Consider the following 16,391-nt stretch of genomic DNA (forward strand, 5'->3'; position numbering starts at 1 on the left):
AATTGGATGCACCTTTGTCTAGTCGTACTCGTTCTGGCTCTTGCCATGCATCTTATGCATCATATTGTTATGCTTTGGTTGTGTCTAGCTTACATGATGTTGAGGAGCCTCTATCTTTTGATGAAGCACAGAATTCAGTCAATTGGATGGCTGCCATGCAATCAGAATATGATGCACTTATAGAAAATGACACATGGGCTTTATGTGATTTGCCTCCTGGCAAAAAGGCCATTGGTACAAAGTGGGTTTACAAGTTGAAACGAAAGCCGGATGGTGAGATCAATCGCCATAAGGCTCGACTTGTTGCAAAGGGTTATGCACAGCAAAAAGGCATAGATTATGAAGAGACTTTTTCTCCCACTTGTCGTATGACTACTGTGCTTTTTCTATGTGCATTGGCAGCTCATTTTGGTTGTGATGTACATCAATCAAACATTGTTACTACTTTCTTGAATGGTGACATATTTGAGGAAGTTTATGTAACGCAGCCTCGCGGTTTTGTCATAAAAGGACAAGAGGACAAAGTGTGCAGATGTAAGAAGGCTTTGTATGGGTTGAAGCAATCTCCTCGTGCTTGGTATATGAGAAAGCTGACACTCATTTGGTCAAACGAGGCTTTCGTAATAGTCCAACAGAAAGCACATTGTATGTAAAGCATGAGGGTGATGTACTTCTCATTGTGGTTCTCTATGTAGATGATTTGTTGATCACTGGACGAAATGAGAGACATGTTGCTGAATTTAAGGCTGATTTGAATGTTAGTTTCAAGATGAAATATTTGGGGCTGTTGCATCATTACTTGGGTATACAGTTTAAGCAGTGTGATGGTGGTATTGCCTTGTGTCAGAAAAGTTACATAGAGACATTGCTATGTATGTTTGGACTTGAGGATTGCAAACCTATTGCCACTCCCATGGAAACAGGTTTGAAGTTGAGTCTACATGATGCTGACGATTCTACTGATGCCACTCTTTACCAAAATGCTGTTGGCTGCCTCATTTATGTATGCAACACGAGGCCAGATATTCAATTTGCAATCTCATAGGTCATCAGATTTATGCATAGCCCATGGTCTAAGCATTGGCAGGCCGCCAAGAGGATTTTTGGCTACCTTAGTGGCACTTTATATCTTGGCTTGTTTTATCCCAAGGGGGGATCATTGTTGCCAGACTTACATGCTTTTTCGGACTCAGATTGGGCTGGTTGTTTTGACACGCGAGTGTCCACAAGTGGTTTTTGTTTCATGCTTGGCAGTTCATGTATATCATGGTTGAGCAAGAAGCAACCTACTATGGCCACTTCGAGTTGTGAGGCTGAGTACAGGGCAATCTTCACAGCTATGGTTGAGTGTGTATACGACTATCATGTTTGGCAAAGCCTGTTCGCAATGCAAGGGCAGAACATAGTGTTTGGAAAGGGCTATTCACAATGCTAGGTCACGGGTTGGGGGATCTTGCAAGTTGCAACCAAATCAATTGATATTATTTAATGTAGAGCAAATATGTGGTTGCAAGTATGGTATGCGACTCATCACCTCTCGCCACAATGTATTAAGGCACCCAATAATCTCAACTGTTGATGTATACACCCTTTGTGTTTGCCTTTCCAATCTCAAAACCTTTGACTTGCCAATACATTCTGACCAAGCTATGATAATAATTTCGTCATCTCCTGTGTCATAAAATAGCGCGTCACTTGACCACATCCAAGAGAAAATATCTTGGACCAGAAGCTCGTCAATGATTTTTTGTCGTCTTCCAAGTGCACCTCAATCCACGCGTAAATACTATTAAAAACAACCTAGTGTTTCTTTGTCATATCCATGTCAAACATCATTGCAATAAGTGCAATCCAAAGATATCTTAGATGAAAAATTTCATTACTTGTTGTGGTCTATGGATCATGACTGAAACCTAGAGCTTCTTTGCAGTGTCCAGGACACTTCTTATAGTAGGTGCAATCCAAGAGTGAACATCTTGGACCAGAAGATCATTAGCAGCTTGATATGCGGTACAAAATGCACCGCACTCGATGTGCGTACTGGACAAAACACCCTAGAGCTTCTTTTTCCTACCCAGGTTGGTAAACATACCCTTTCATAAGTGGAGTCCAAGCAATGACATTTCATTTGAGAAGGTTGTCAACTTGCACTGGCCTCAACATTATGAAATGCTATGTATTATGATCCTAATCAATGTGTTGTTGAAATGTGTGTCCTTCTCAGGTGACCCACCATTCATATGTTCAACAATGTCAACTTCTTGCATTATAGCACATGCCGTCTAGATGCAAGCATATGTGATCACATTGAAAGAGTGGCACTCAATTTTTATCCAACAAAAACCACCTTGAGCTTCTTATTGGCCTTGCCCATGCTGATGAACATACGTTACAATCATACCTCTTGGACCATAAGCTGCTCAATGACTTGTTTGGAATAGCAAGTGCATCATACTGGTCAATAGAGCTTCTTTGTACTTGCTCAAAATCTGTAAAAACAACCAGGTGCTTCTTTCCTCTGCCCATGTTGGGCATATCCCCCAATCAATGCATTTCAAAACTTCACATCATTAGCAAGAATCTCATCAATAAAAGTTATACTTTGCATTCCCTAAAAGCAATTGGATAAAAGATTTCTAGATGAGACCAAATGCTTCCTAGAATCGCTAAAGTTATCTAGATGCTTCCTCGCCCTACTCGTGTTTTGCATAAAATTCAATCAAAACATAATACCAAGATACCACCCTAGTAAGAAGCTCATAAAGATAATTTACTCTAAATTTACTAAAGCAGCAAAATGTGAATTTCCTAAAAGAAGCAATTGCTTTCTCGCTCTGCTCTTCTTGGGCATATTTTGTAGTTGATACACGCCGAGGGACCACATCCTAGATATGAAGCTCATCAAAAATGTATTACTTATTGTGTTTTTCAAAGTATACCAAATTTGACACACAACTGCATAATAAACATTTCTGAAGAGCCCCTAACTAATCATTCCACCATGGTGCCAAAGGGATTGACACCATCACTTGCCAACATGAGCCTCAAGTGCAGAGACTCTAACCGAAACTCTAGTCACCGAGTCTTGATGTGCCTCCATGCAGGTGAATCGATAGGGACATGCACCATTCCATCATTTGAGTGGTGGTTGGTGTGCTACGTGAGAAGCTCCACCGTAGACCCGCTTTTAAACTTGTGCTGAATGTGAAGGATAAGTGGAAAATGCCTCAATACCTTATGGGATAGGTGAGTCCCACTCATGTTGGTCTTGTAGCATGCTTCTCCGCACAACGGATAGGAGGTGGCATGTGCATATTCATTGTGATAAAGTATGCAATCGTTGATGAATGCACGAATGCGCTCATACTCCATGCCAAATGTAGTGACACACGACCTCGTATGTCGATGATCCAAGATTCCGAAGGCATGTGGTGAACTTTAGGAAGCATTTTCTATGTTGCTTGTGCCAGTTTAGTGCATGTTCTACAATCCTCTTTGCATATGTTACCTTTCACGTGTGTGTAGGGTGTTTGGATGATAGTGGCCCTCCGAACGGCCCTGACCAGGAGTGATTGCTCAAGGAAAAAATTCCTTGCCCTTGCGCCAAGTGCAAAGGGGCAATCCCTCACTTGTGGTGCATTGCCTTGGAGCATGTGAGAACGAGGGACTTCTGTTCCCTTGAAAAAGCGCTCAAGTAGATGGGAGCACCATCCCTCCCTTGCTTAAGGATACTCCCCATTGGTATGTGTTTGGTGATGGTGCTTAGCATGCAAGACTGAAAGACAACGGCAAGAGCGCGTGAGCAATGACATGGCGCGTGGTGATTGTGGCATTAGCTCTACTTTGGTAGAATCTCCACACGCCTCTCAGGGACACTTCAAGTTTGAAGATGAGCACATGTTCGACATGGTTGATGAGTTGTTGGCACATGAAGCTAAAGATCGGGTTCACACGTTCCCCAGTAGCTATACGGTTTACAAAATACCCACAAAATATAGGTGAATATACAACACAATAAAGTGACTATGTACAATGATCAATGTGAAACCGCTAGTGAGTAATCTAGCAAGCTAGGAGCCATCACTCTCAAGAGATAGTATGTCGTAATGTCAAGATGTAGCACAAATGGCAATGATACTTGTTTTTGCTACCTCATGTTAGTGATGAATGTAGGCAAGAAGTCATCTAGGAAAACCATGTGTTGTGCTTGATACCTCAACACAGCCCCAAGCTCAGTGCTATCTTTCAAACTTCAAGCATCACTAATAATTACCTTAGCATCTCTCCCCCCATGGCCTTTGTGAAGATGAATGCAATCCGCTCATCCATCTTGACATAACTAAGGTTGATGTTTCCATCCAAGACCTTGCCTCTAATGAAGTGGTAGTGAACCTCCATGTGCTTTGTCCTCTTGTAGAACATTGAATTCTCCACCACCTATATGTTGTTAAGGTTGTCACAGTAAATAAAAACCATCGTCTATACATATATGCCCAACTCTCCAAGCAACATCTACAAACATGCTACTACTGCACATGTTGACACTACAACTTCTTGTTGCTTCATGTGATATTGACCCTTGCAAGCAAACACATAAACACTCCAATGGATCACCAATCATATAGACTACCAACCCAGTCTGTATCTATGTACCTATATAGCCTCATAGAAGAGTGCATAATCCAACGTATCACTTACATAGTGTAGTGTGCACATCCAATGCCTATTTCCTTTATGACAGCCACATGCCCTCTTTCGTGCAGAAAATCTCAATACTCAAATATCATAGCTCACCCAAATATTTCAAAGTCAATTCTTGCTTTAGGAGGCTCTTTAGATGTTCACTACAGTCTCATGATTGCCTTTAGCGATCAAATCATCCACATAATGCATGCAATCACAATACTTGTCTCATTCTCCTATACATACAATGAGTGATCCACATCAACCCAATTCAAACCAATAGTTAGACTTAGAAACTATTCTTGAGGAGGTTCTCACATCATCAAACATGAGGGTCAGACTAATAGCTGACGACACCAGAAGGGGGTCTACTATTGGGTGTATCGTAATTTCTAAACATTACAATATAATTTCCCAATCTTGAGACTTTAACATACAAGAAGGGCACTAATGGGTTTATGCAAAAGAAAGCGTATTCTTGCTTAAAATTTTGTATCAAGAGTGGCTTAATAATGACTATACATTGATGGCCATAGATAAGGCCCTAAGGGCAACCTATAGAGGAGTGTCTAATCTCAATTAGGTACCTATAAAAAAACACCAATTAATGGGAATCTAGGCTCCCAATAATCTCAATATGAGAAAGGTTCAACCCAAAAAATGCAAATGGATCAAGCAAGAATTTGGAACTCTTAATCCCACAAACCTATAATTACCATGACAATTTAGAAGCCAACATAGAACAAAGAGTAGACATGGGGGCTAATAGTGGGTCTCGTAGGTCATATTTGAAACTTTCTTATGTCTAGATGTTAACCCTCACGCACATTCCTATCACCTACAACGGACATTGTATTATTTATTTGGTAAAGTCAGGTACCGGGCTTGTCGGTCCAATAGGAAAAGGGTAAGAGTGATCGCCGATGACAGGTGCACTCTAACTGGAACATTCAAGGGATTAATTGGCTAAGCATGGGCGCCCAAGTGTGAATGGGGCGAGCTCATATAAAAGTCAACTAAACCTAAAAATCACTCATTCTCTCATTTGTGCAATTGAAGAGTGCTCTTGCTCCATCTCTATCTTCTTCTTCTTCATCTCCTTGTGTGTGTGTGTGTGTGTGTGCGTGAGAGAGAGAGAGAGAGAGAGCGGTCAGGGATCGCGGCGGCACGACGACGGAGAGGCGGTTGAGCGCGGCGTAGCGGTGTCTTCTTCGCGGCGAGGAATCCTCCACGACACCAAGCGTAGAGCAGTGAATGACACACCCTCGCCATCTTTGAGCTTACTAGTTTAGGCTTGTTGTGTGCTTGGAGCCATTTGTGGCTCTCACATAGTGTATCGGCAAGTTCCTTGCATTGACAAGTGCGACATACGCGCACATTTTTGGCGCCGTTGCCGGGGAATTCCATACACTAAGCTTGAATGGCACTCTCTGCTTCTTTTGTGGTGCAATTTCAATTGTAGGAAGGGTAGGGAAGGAAGTTGTGTGTGTTGAGAAGAAGGATTTTGTATTGCTACTGTGTATTTCTTTGTTAATGAAGTTTTGAAAGGTTACTGTGTTTTCTCTGTGTAAGGTGTTAGTATTAAGGTTGTTAGTTCTGTGTAATGTAATGTACAGTAAGTAGGAAGTAGATCTGTGAGAGCTAATGAAGTGTGTTAGTGTGTAACAGTAGGTGTATTAGTTGTAAGAAGGTAGGTAGAGTGTGTGTGTGCTTGCGTGCAGGCCGCGGTGACCTTATTCCCAAATATCTATATATATATATATATATATATATACATATAATTTAAAGGTAGGACCGGGATAAGGAATATCTCCTAGACCCAAGCCCAGACCCAAGTTCAAGCTCACGCTCAGGCTCAGGCTTCAGCCGTCCTTTAAAATTACGTATTTTAGCTTCACACGTAGCTAAAAATCGACTTTTTTGAGGACCAACGGAGCTTTAGGTGTCCGAACGTTGTACTGTAAATCACATCGCAACCCTCTGAGTGACACGCTCGTTTTGAGCTATCACACACTTTAATAAAAAAACCGATCATTCAAAAATATTAAAAAACATAAGAAAACGGATGCCTAAAAAAATAAGCGGTTAACCTTCGAGGTTATTCGCCGACGCTTGTAAGGTGCCAAAGGCACATGCATCTGCGCTCTGGTCGTGTGCTAGAGATGGGGCAACTAAAAAGAATTTCAACTTATGCGAGTTCTCAATATCCACCTACCTTAGGTTCCAGGCCATCTGCGGGGACCCAAGGTAGTACAAACCAAGACCCGAACATAGCGGATAGTGACTCTTCCTCTAACTACAACGTCATGGAGGGTTTCCCAATGCCTAATCCCCATAGCTCAAGCCAAGACATGCATGCCATGGGCCCGCGGTCCGGGTCGAGCGTGCTTAGCCGCTTGAAGGAAACCTTTAGTAGAGCCACTCACTCCGAACATGGAGCTAATGATGTAAATGAGGGGGGTGGGGAAGTAAATTCTCCATTCATGACCAACGTAGACCCTATCCCCTTAGAGAATGTATATGTGAATACTCCATTCACTGCACCCCCTGACTCTTTAGAACTATTCCCCTTCGAGGTCATATTACCCGATGGTAGAAGCCTTGCCGAAGTGCAAGAGGTTGAGTGACATATCCTTGCCAAAGTGTCTTCTTCTCTCTCTCTCTTGTCAAGTATAGATGCACACACGTCAAGTATAGATGCACACACGACTGTAGCATTTGACTTGCATGCCAAGATGGCAACACTCCTACTCGATCACCAACAAAGACTATAGCCCTTCCAAGTCACCCTGGCAACCCTTTTTCAACTTGCCACTATCGCATTGTTATTTATCTTAAGGCACCATCCAACACTATTTCCTCAAGTTATCTCAGCATACAGGGTTGCTGCCCAACCTCCCCAACTACCTACTATAGCTACACCCACCTATCGTTGCATGTCTATTCGGCACATGATGTGTGCATGTCTTGAGAGCAATAGATCACTCTCTCTCTCTCTCTCTCTCTCTCTCTCTCTCTCTCTCTCTCTCTCTCTCTCTCTCTCTCTCTCTCTCTCTCCCCATGCTAGTGACATCTTATAGTTACTTTCTCTCCCTTTTCTCTTTTGGCCCACAAACACTTTAAAAAAAACATCCAATGTATGCACCAACAACGTAAGACGGCTATTGATGGTTGTACTACCCTGCCGACTTTTTCCCTACATTGTTCCCCTCTGGGACTTAGCAACCACCTCACCATATGTCGTGGAAAACCACGAGCTCTCTTTCCATCTCACTCTCACTCCCTAGTTCTGTTTTGACCACCATGCTACTTTTGTGAGGTTCACGGCTGCTGACCACACAGTATGGGCATGGCACTGCCTTTTTTATCTCACATCACAGACACACACACACACATACACAAGCACCCATCGGCCATCTTTTTTTTCTTGTAGTCCAACCAAATCTCACTCCCTCTCTCTAATTCTCTCTCCACCTCATACTTCTACACTACAGTTTGCATGAAACCTATCTCCTCCTTTCCTTTCCACCTATTGTTGATGAGGTCATCTGCAAGCTCTGCATGCTGCCACACACACGCACACCCTTGTGAAGTGTAACACCCATTCTTTATTTCTCTTTTTCAATACTCCATCTACTCTCTCTCTCTCTCTCTCTCTCTCTCTCTCTCTCTCTCTCTCTCTCTCCCCCTCTGCCAAACACTGGCACGCCCACCATGCAGCCACATTGCTTCTTGGAGATAGGCAATAATTGATCGGTCCCTTTCATCTCACTCTCAATCTGCAAAGATTTCATGCATTTTTGCCTCAATTGGGCTCCATTTTGGCATCTTCCTTCATTACCCATTCGCCTTCTTTCCAACTTGTTTTTGTCAGCCATTCAAGTCATGCAATGTGTATGTTCATTGCAGATCCTCCTTGGACCTCATCCACCTCTACACTAGCTTCGTTACCACATCTCCTTGCAAAGATTTGTAAGTGTCTTAGGAGTTTTTCCACTAGGACATGACCATTAAATTGCCCACCAGAATGATCCTCGTGGCTTTCGAATCCTTGTCATCACTCATTAAGTATTTCTGTAGAAACCACTCTGAGCGAGAAAGGTTTGAGACTACTCTAGCTGCTTTGCTGCAAAGCTGCTAGTCTTTTCAAGACAGTCACGTTTGCCAGTTTTCAACATAGAAAGCTAATGAGTAATCTTGCATATGGTGTAGTGTTTTTCAAGCTGAAATAAAAGCTTTCCATGCTCAGGATCCAAATCCATAGCTTTGATGCAATCATTGTAAGCCTTGATCCACCTGACTAGCAAACAAAAGGCATTGTGCTCGGTTACAATAAGCCAATACAAGCAATTTGCATTGATCCTTAGACTTAATAAAACTTTTTATTTTTAATAAAAGGAGGGCTTTTTTAGGGGACCGGGGGGGGGGGTCCATTTCGAATGTCTATGCTAGGAATTGAACCTTGCCTGCACCAAGAAATTTGCAAATGAGCAATGAAGATGCTTTTGAGGATAAGGTGTTGCATCAACTCACCAATGGCCCCGTATCTCTACTTTCTTATAAGCCTCCACCTCACTTTATTCCATCCTCATAACTTATTTTGGAGGAAAGTTGCATTCTCCTTTTATTTGCACATAATCCATGATTACGAAGGTGTTTTCAGTGAGTATTGACACTGAAGGATCCTGTTATCTTAATAGAGATGCTTAAGCATGACTCATGAGTGAGAATTATGATTTGTTTTTAGTTATGAAGAAACCTAATCTTTGTAATGTATCCTTCCAAGTCTCTTAGGTGTATTACACCAGTCTCTCAGACAGATTATCCCATCCTACGAGTAACTCTCAATTTAAGTAGGCTTTTACTTTTAACTTCTCTTGGTTTCATGTAGTCCTCAATTCAAAGAAGAGAATATTCACTAGACTCCTCTAGATGACAATGAATTTTATTTTCTCTATGATGCTTAGCTTGATCTCTATTTCACCACTCTTGCTTTTATATGATGTTTAAAACATACTTTTGTTTAGCCAAACGACTTTAAGGCATTGAACATGTCTTTTGTTTTTCCCAAGAGAGCATTTTAAAGGCAAGTGATTGTTTGCAATGGTCTTTATATTTAGGGAGTGTATACAAAGATGAGCTATGATGGTGGCGATGGAACATTAGCACAATATTAACACGCTACACCACACAAGCAAACAAAAGGTGTAAGTTCATTGAGTTCACTTTAAATGATTATGTTTGGTTGCGTATTGAAAAGCTTCATTTGAAGAACATTGAAAAACACCCCAAGGTCAAGTTAGCCCCTCGATTTTATGGACCCTTGAAGATCATCAAAATCATTAACCCCAATGCATACAGACTTGACATTCTACATCACTGGCACATACACAACTCCTTCCATGTTAGTTTGTTGCAAAGATTTAAAGGTACCCCATCTATTGCACCTATTTTTGAAGACCACCACATATTACTTTGCTATTGTTATGTACAACTGAGATAACTTGCTTTTGTTACCCCGGGGTATGTTATGGAATGGATTATGAGAAGGTTGACATTAACATTTATGGTCATGTGTGCGTGATGTAGCAATAGTCGTGGGCAAGTGGCTGACAGCATCTAGCAGGACATGGAATAATCCAATAAGACATAGGGTTTTTAGTTAGTACAATAAAGTTTCTTTATCTCCAAAGTAAATAGCCTCATTTATGAGTTGACCCTTTTTATCAATTAATATAAATACATGCCTAGAGGAAGCCAGCTCACTCTAGGCATGGGGGGAGATTGCACCCAATGCGTGTGCCTTTCTCCTCCCCTCTCTTCTCTTCTCTCTCTCCGTGCCGATGTAGCACTCCACTTGAGGAGGTGCATCCGCACGCGCTCCCCCCCCCCCCTCTCTCTCTCTCTCTCAAAATTGTGCATAGCTTCGATTATGTGGTGTACAGTATTCCAAGTATGCAGATATTTGTGTTTATTGTTTGTAGCATATTATTATTCCATGTTCTGCACGGCTCTGTGCGCTTCCATTTGTAGCAAAAAGAAGACCTCAAACTTCCCCCAATGCAAAGATGACACCATAAAAAAAAATTTGTTGAATGGAAGGCTTGCTTTGTACGCAAGAACATGCTCAATGGATATCCATCTATCAAAGAAAAATTTGTGCAAGGACAGTACCATAATTTAATTTGTGTTAGTGAATGGTTTCCTCTGTACGTCTAAATAGGCTCATTGGATTGCAAAATTTGTGCAAGGATAACACCATGCAAAAAAGAAAATTCTTCATCGGCTAGTTTTTGCCTTACCCGAGAATTGAGCTAGCAGGCAGGCCTCTTTGTCTTCATATATCATACAAGGATGACAACATGCCAAAAGCAATGATTCAAAATAACATACTTTTAACCGCACAAGTTTAGATAACTTGGTATAGGTTCCAACACAAATTAGAGAGGAATGAAGAAGATTAGGAGTAGTCTATAGCCACATTCTCAAGAAATTTTGCTCAAAATGGGTGAATGGGTAGGGAAAATGGTCAAAAAAACAAATGGGTAGGCAAAATGGGTGAATGGGAAGATAGTGCAAAATGGAAGGAAGCTCTGGCAAGAATCCAATCGAAAACTAAATTCAGAGGAACCCTTCCCTTTATATGGATGTAGAAAATTCCCTATGCAATGATATGTATGACACAAATACTTAGGAAAAATAGTCATTGAGTGGAAAATCTGACCATTTGGGCCATAAGCAACATCTTTTTCTCCTCCCCAAAAAGTTTCCTCAAATTTTGAGCTAAATTTTCTAACCACGATGATGCTAAGAGGATATGAAGGTGCATCATACTTTATGTTGGTCTTATTTAAGTTTCCTCTATGTACAACTTTACATCCATCCCTCTACATTATCCCACTTACATGGTAAACCATGGACGAAAACGAACTATTAGGTGCCATTGGGCACCAATAGTACGATGGTTTTCTCTTTGCAAGAATTTAATGTGAACGAAAAACCCTCCATGTACACTTTATCACTTACAAGAGGTGAACCATGGACCAAAAGACACGATTAGATGCCAATGACCACAAATAGTAGAATTCTCTCCTCGTTGCACAATTTCAATGTTAATGCAGAGCCCTCTATGTACACTATGATTGCTTATAGGTTTTACCATAATCCAAAAGACACCATTAGGTGTCAACGGCCACCAATAGTAGGATGTTGTCCTCTTTGTGTGATTTTAATGTTATTGGACAACCGTCTATGTACATTATAATCACATACAAGGTGAACCATGGACCAGAAGATATCTTTAGGTGCCAATGAGTAGCAATAATAAGACGCTTTTATAATATGTTTTGTAAGATATGACAGACGGTGGGATAATTAAGAAGCATAGTGCTAAACACGAGTTTCTTCTTTTCTAGGCAAACCTACTAGAAGGAATCTAGAAAGCATGGACATTGAGGAGGTCAAAGTGCATGTGGTGACTGATTGATGGCCTTACTTTATGAACTGAAGCAATTATCAAAGTTTGCCTATAGCAAAGATATATTCAATGTTCCCTTTCACTCGGAGATCTTTTTTGAAGGGTTCAATAATGTCATCTTAGACCTTCAAAAGGTATACATATACCTTACAAAGGAGCACAAGGTTGGGACCTTTGTACATTTCACTAGGTCCAAGGGACTCCTCCTGGATTATTGAAAGATGATATATAACCCTTTGAAGATGATGAAACTCAATGGTAAGCCCACCATTTGCAAGCACAATGTCTAGGCTAGTGAAGCTTTGATTACATATTGCTACTATTGATTTTGTTTAGACAGATTGACATTGTTGATACGGACAATTTTTTGGGAAGAGAAAAGGGATCAAGGACTTTGGATCTTAAGAGGGGCTAGAGTTTGGGATGTTTGATTGAGAAGTTGAACAAGGAGACTATTAATATCTACCATTGGAAGCTCTCTTCATCACTTCATCTCCCCATGCTTGCAATATTAATAGGATTTGTCTAGGGTGGTTGGCTCACATCCAATATGCCCAAGAGTTGACAAAATGATACTTGTTCAAGAGCAGGAGGCCATTATAATATCTGGACGTTCTTTAGGATTTATGGGATCTACAAGTACATACTATGGTAGGCTATGTGCTTGACCTTATTGGTGATATAGGCAGGCAACTGCAAGGTTACATGAAGTAGGAGATTTGAAGTAGAGGGGAAGAATTGAAAAGGAGGATGTTGGCTCAAGCACCCAAAATTGTTCATTGTAATGTTTTCCCCTTGCTTCTTTGTCTCTCCCTAGTGATAAGTCATTGTAACAATATGGCCGATGAGCCTTTACACTATCTCCAAGGGGTCTTCAATGAAGTGGGAGTGGTTTGACTAATGACCAAACTCGGGGGAATAAACTTTTGGATCAAGTTCAGTTTAATGGCAACAACAACAAACACATGTATCTTTGATTCGAATCCGTCATGCTGCCAATTTTTGAGGCCCTTGAAATTCCTTGAGATCCCTGCCAATTGCTCTTAGAAGTTGATCCCACTGTCCACGGGCATTTACGATCGTTCATGAATTGATACGGAGGGTTGATGAGGGAGTAGGGTCGCTTGATGGAGGCATTGACAAGATAGGAGTATCAAGTCTTGAATTCAAGACTCGTCGGATATGTCTTTGAGGTCTCTTGGGGTTGTTCCTACTATGTTAAAAAATCTCTCCTCGTGTGTGTGTGCGCGCGTGCTTGTGCACGTGTGTGAATAAGAAGAGGAAATTTGAATAACCTTTGTATCACCTAAGTGTGGCAGATTGGTTATCACAAATCCCTCTGGAGTATCAAGTCTTGAGTTGAAGACTCGTCAGTTAGATATTTGAGGTCTCTTGGATTGGTCCTACGGTGTTACAAATACTTCTTCTTCTTCTTCCCCTCTCTCTCTCTCTCTCTCTCTCTCTCTCTCTGTGCATAATATATATCTACGATGGCAGTGTGACCCACTGAGGTAGGAGCCCAAGGATTGAGGGTATTGATGGAAGGGTTCATTGGCTAGCAAGAGGCATGACTAGGTAATCATTGAAATCATTTTGAATTGCGATATTATAGGCAATATCAGAAAATATATATTGGAGAAAAACCAATTTTTGGGCCCTTAGCTCCAAGGGCAAAGTAATAAAATAGCCACAATTTATGCAAAAATTGAACCTATTTTTCGGGAGTTGTACTAAAATCCTCAGATTTTGACCGTGAAAATCAAGATGTAACCTTACACTACAAACAAGACATGTAACCATCATTGATAGTGAGAAGTGAAACTGCAAACATGAAAAAACACACGCCATCAAGGGGAATTGTTACATTTAGGCTTGGCGGAATTGACGCAAGGCAGGGGGATAACCCTTACAAATTTGCAATATCTAAAAGGATGAGTTCACTGAGGGATTCCTTCCAAGTGTTTAGAGACCATCTGATCTAATGTTTAGAGACGCCCCTCTCGTACGTCATGGTATCTTTGGTAGTAAGGTACTCGTAAGAAGCTTTCATGCATGAGAGAGAGAGGGGAAGAGAGAGAGGAGAAAAATATTTGCTATATAAATAACATAATAACTCAAGCTCCTCATCGGGCATGATTAGAAATCATGTGGGCTCCGCCCGCGCAGGTTCGAATCCTGCCGACCACGATTTTGAAATCAGGATGTTACTCTGAGCTATTTGAAATGGCCCGGTTTTTTTTCAAAATGTATCTAAAGGACCCCTTTTGTAAATGTAACATCGTTGAACTTTAAGAATTTTGGTAGATAAAATACCCCTTATTTGGATGTCAGGTGCTATACTTCCATTTTTGGAGGTGCATCCCTCAAGTCATCACCCAGTACATGAATCATACATCGTCCGATAATGTGTATGTTGAGGACAATTCAACATAGAAGCCTCCAACCCAAGGATCCGGAAAAATAAATTTCACTAACATACAAAATTCTCTTTAGGATAGATGCAAAGAGGAAATTTTGCAAACTAATCGGCATTTTTGGAAATTCAACTCTATTTTCTTGATTTTTTAAAGCGAAATTTCCCCTTCTCCCCCTCTCTTCAACCGGCCGGCTGATTTGGTTTTTCAACCGGCTCAAGGCTAAGCTAAGGCACACTTTTCCCGAACACTGCAGTGCAACCCCAAGCTACAACCACATATCATGAGATCACCATATAATAAAGTTGCAATTCTAGCATACATATAGGAATCATCTCTTTAACTTTTGCCTTCTTATGAGATCAAATAATCCACAACACTTGCCCTCTTTTTGTGTAAGAAGCATTAAATGAATGCATTTCAGGCTAGACATTCTACTACGCTTTTCGCAATGCCGATGCTAGTAAATCATCGCACATTCATTTGCATACATGTACTCATACAACCAAGTAGAGGAGGTGGAACTCAATGCTCTCTCTCTCTCTCTCTCTATGTACAAATCTATAGGTGTGTGCACATTTGTAGAAATCTGTAGGTTTTGTGTATATTGTTGTCAACATGGTAGTATTGGCTTAAGCATGCATGTAAGCTTTGTTTGAAAACCTGAACATCAAGATTTGTTTAGAGCCTGCATTTATCACGAATCATGTTAGCATATAGTAAAGAAAACGCATTCATACAAAAACAACTCTCCTAGTGTCTATCAACTGGGCCTCCTCTCCATAGTAGTACTCTTAATACACCCTTTTTTCCTCGGATTATGAGTTTTGGAATAAGACCAAACCAATGGTGGCTGAAAGTGCAAATCTCTGCAATGTTTTTGGATCAAGGCATGGCGGTTGCATGGTTTCTTATGTGAAACCCTTCTCTTTCCGTCTTGGCGTTCCGGGCTCGAGTTGGATGTATGTGGTTGTGAAGGCTTGGATGTGGTTTGGTGGTTGCGGATGCAGGTATGATGGGTGCTCTTGAGATGTATTGATTGCTGGCTTGGCGGCTATTGGTTCTCCTTCGGAGAACAAATCCTCACCCTATCAAGGTGTGGACTATCTCTAGTGACGGTTTTGGTTCTTACGGGTCTTGATCATGGGCTCTTGGGTCTGCTTGGCGGGCCGTGGTAGGTCTGGTCATATGATTTTCTTTGGGCGGGAAGGGCTTCCTTATGAGCCCGGTTTTTGCGAGGTGATGGAGCTTGCTGCTCCCCCCTTATGCGGCTCTACTTGGCGGCTTGCTCTTCTTTTGTTGTGGTCTCTCCTTCTGTTTCGGATGTTTTGCTGCTCGGGGCATGGTGGTCTACTGGTGGCAGAGGTAGGCATCATGGTGGCACCCCTTGTGGTATGTTTCAATTCTCAGGTCTTTCTAGGTGCTATTTTGTGGGGGTGGCCTCCCTTGTTTGTTTACTATGTTGTTTTTGGAGTTATCAGCTTGATGCCCTGGCTCGGGGGAGGAGCAAGGCTGATGTTTGGTGGTGTCTCTCCATTTTCTTTGCTTGGATTTTCGATTGGTCTTTATGGTCCATGTGGAGCTTTAGGAATGATTTTTATGTTCCTTCAAACTCCAAGAAACCCATGTCAATTCTTTGTGGTGTCTCATTGTGGAATATTTTGACTAGACTTTAGCGATGTTTTATCAACATTTCTTAGTAACTTGTCCTCTCAACCCTCTCATTTGTGGCTTGAGTTTTGGTTTGCAGCATGTCATTGTTTCGTGTGCACGAGTGTAAGGGTGGGTGCGTTGTTTCCTCTGTAGAGTGTAGGAGT

This window comes from Adiantum capillus-veneris, chromosome 17, assembly GCF_014529385.1.
Source record: "Adiantum capillus-veneris isolate H3 chromosome 17, ASM1452938v2, whole genome shotgun sequence".
Taxonomy (NCBI): domain Eukaryota; kingdom Viridiplantae; phylum Streptophyta; class Polypodiopsida; order Polypodiales; family Pteridaceae; genus Adiantum; species Adiantum capillus-veneris.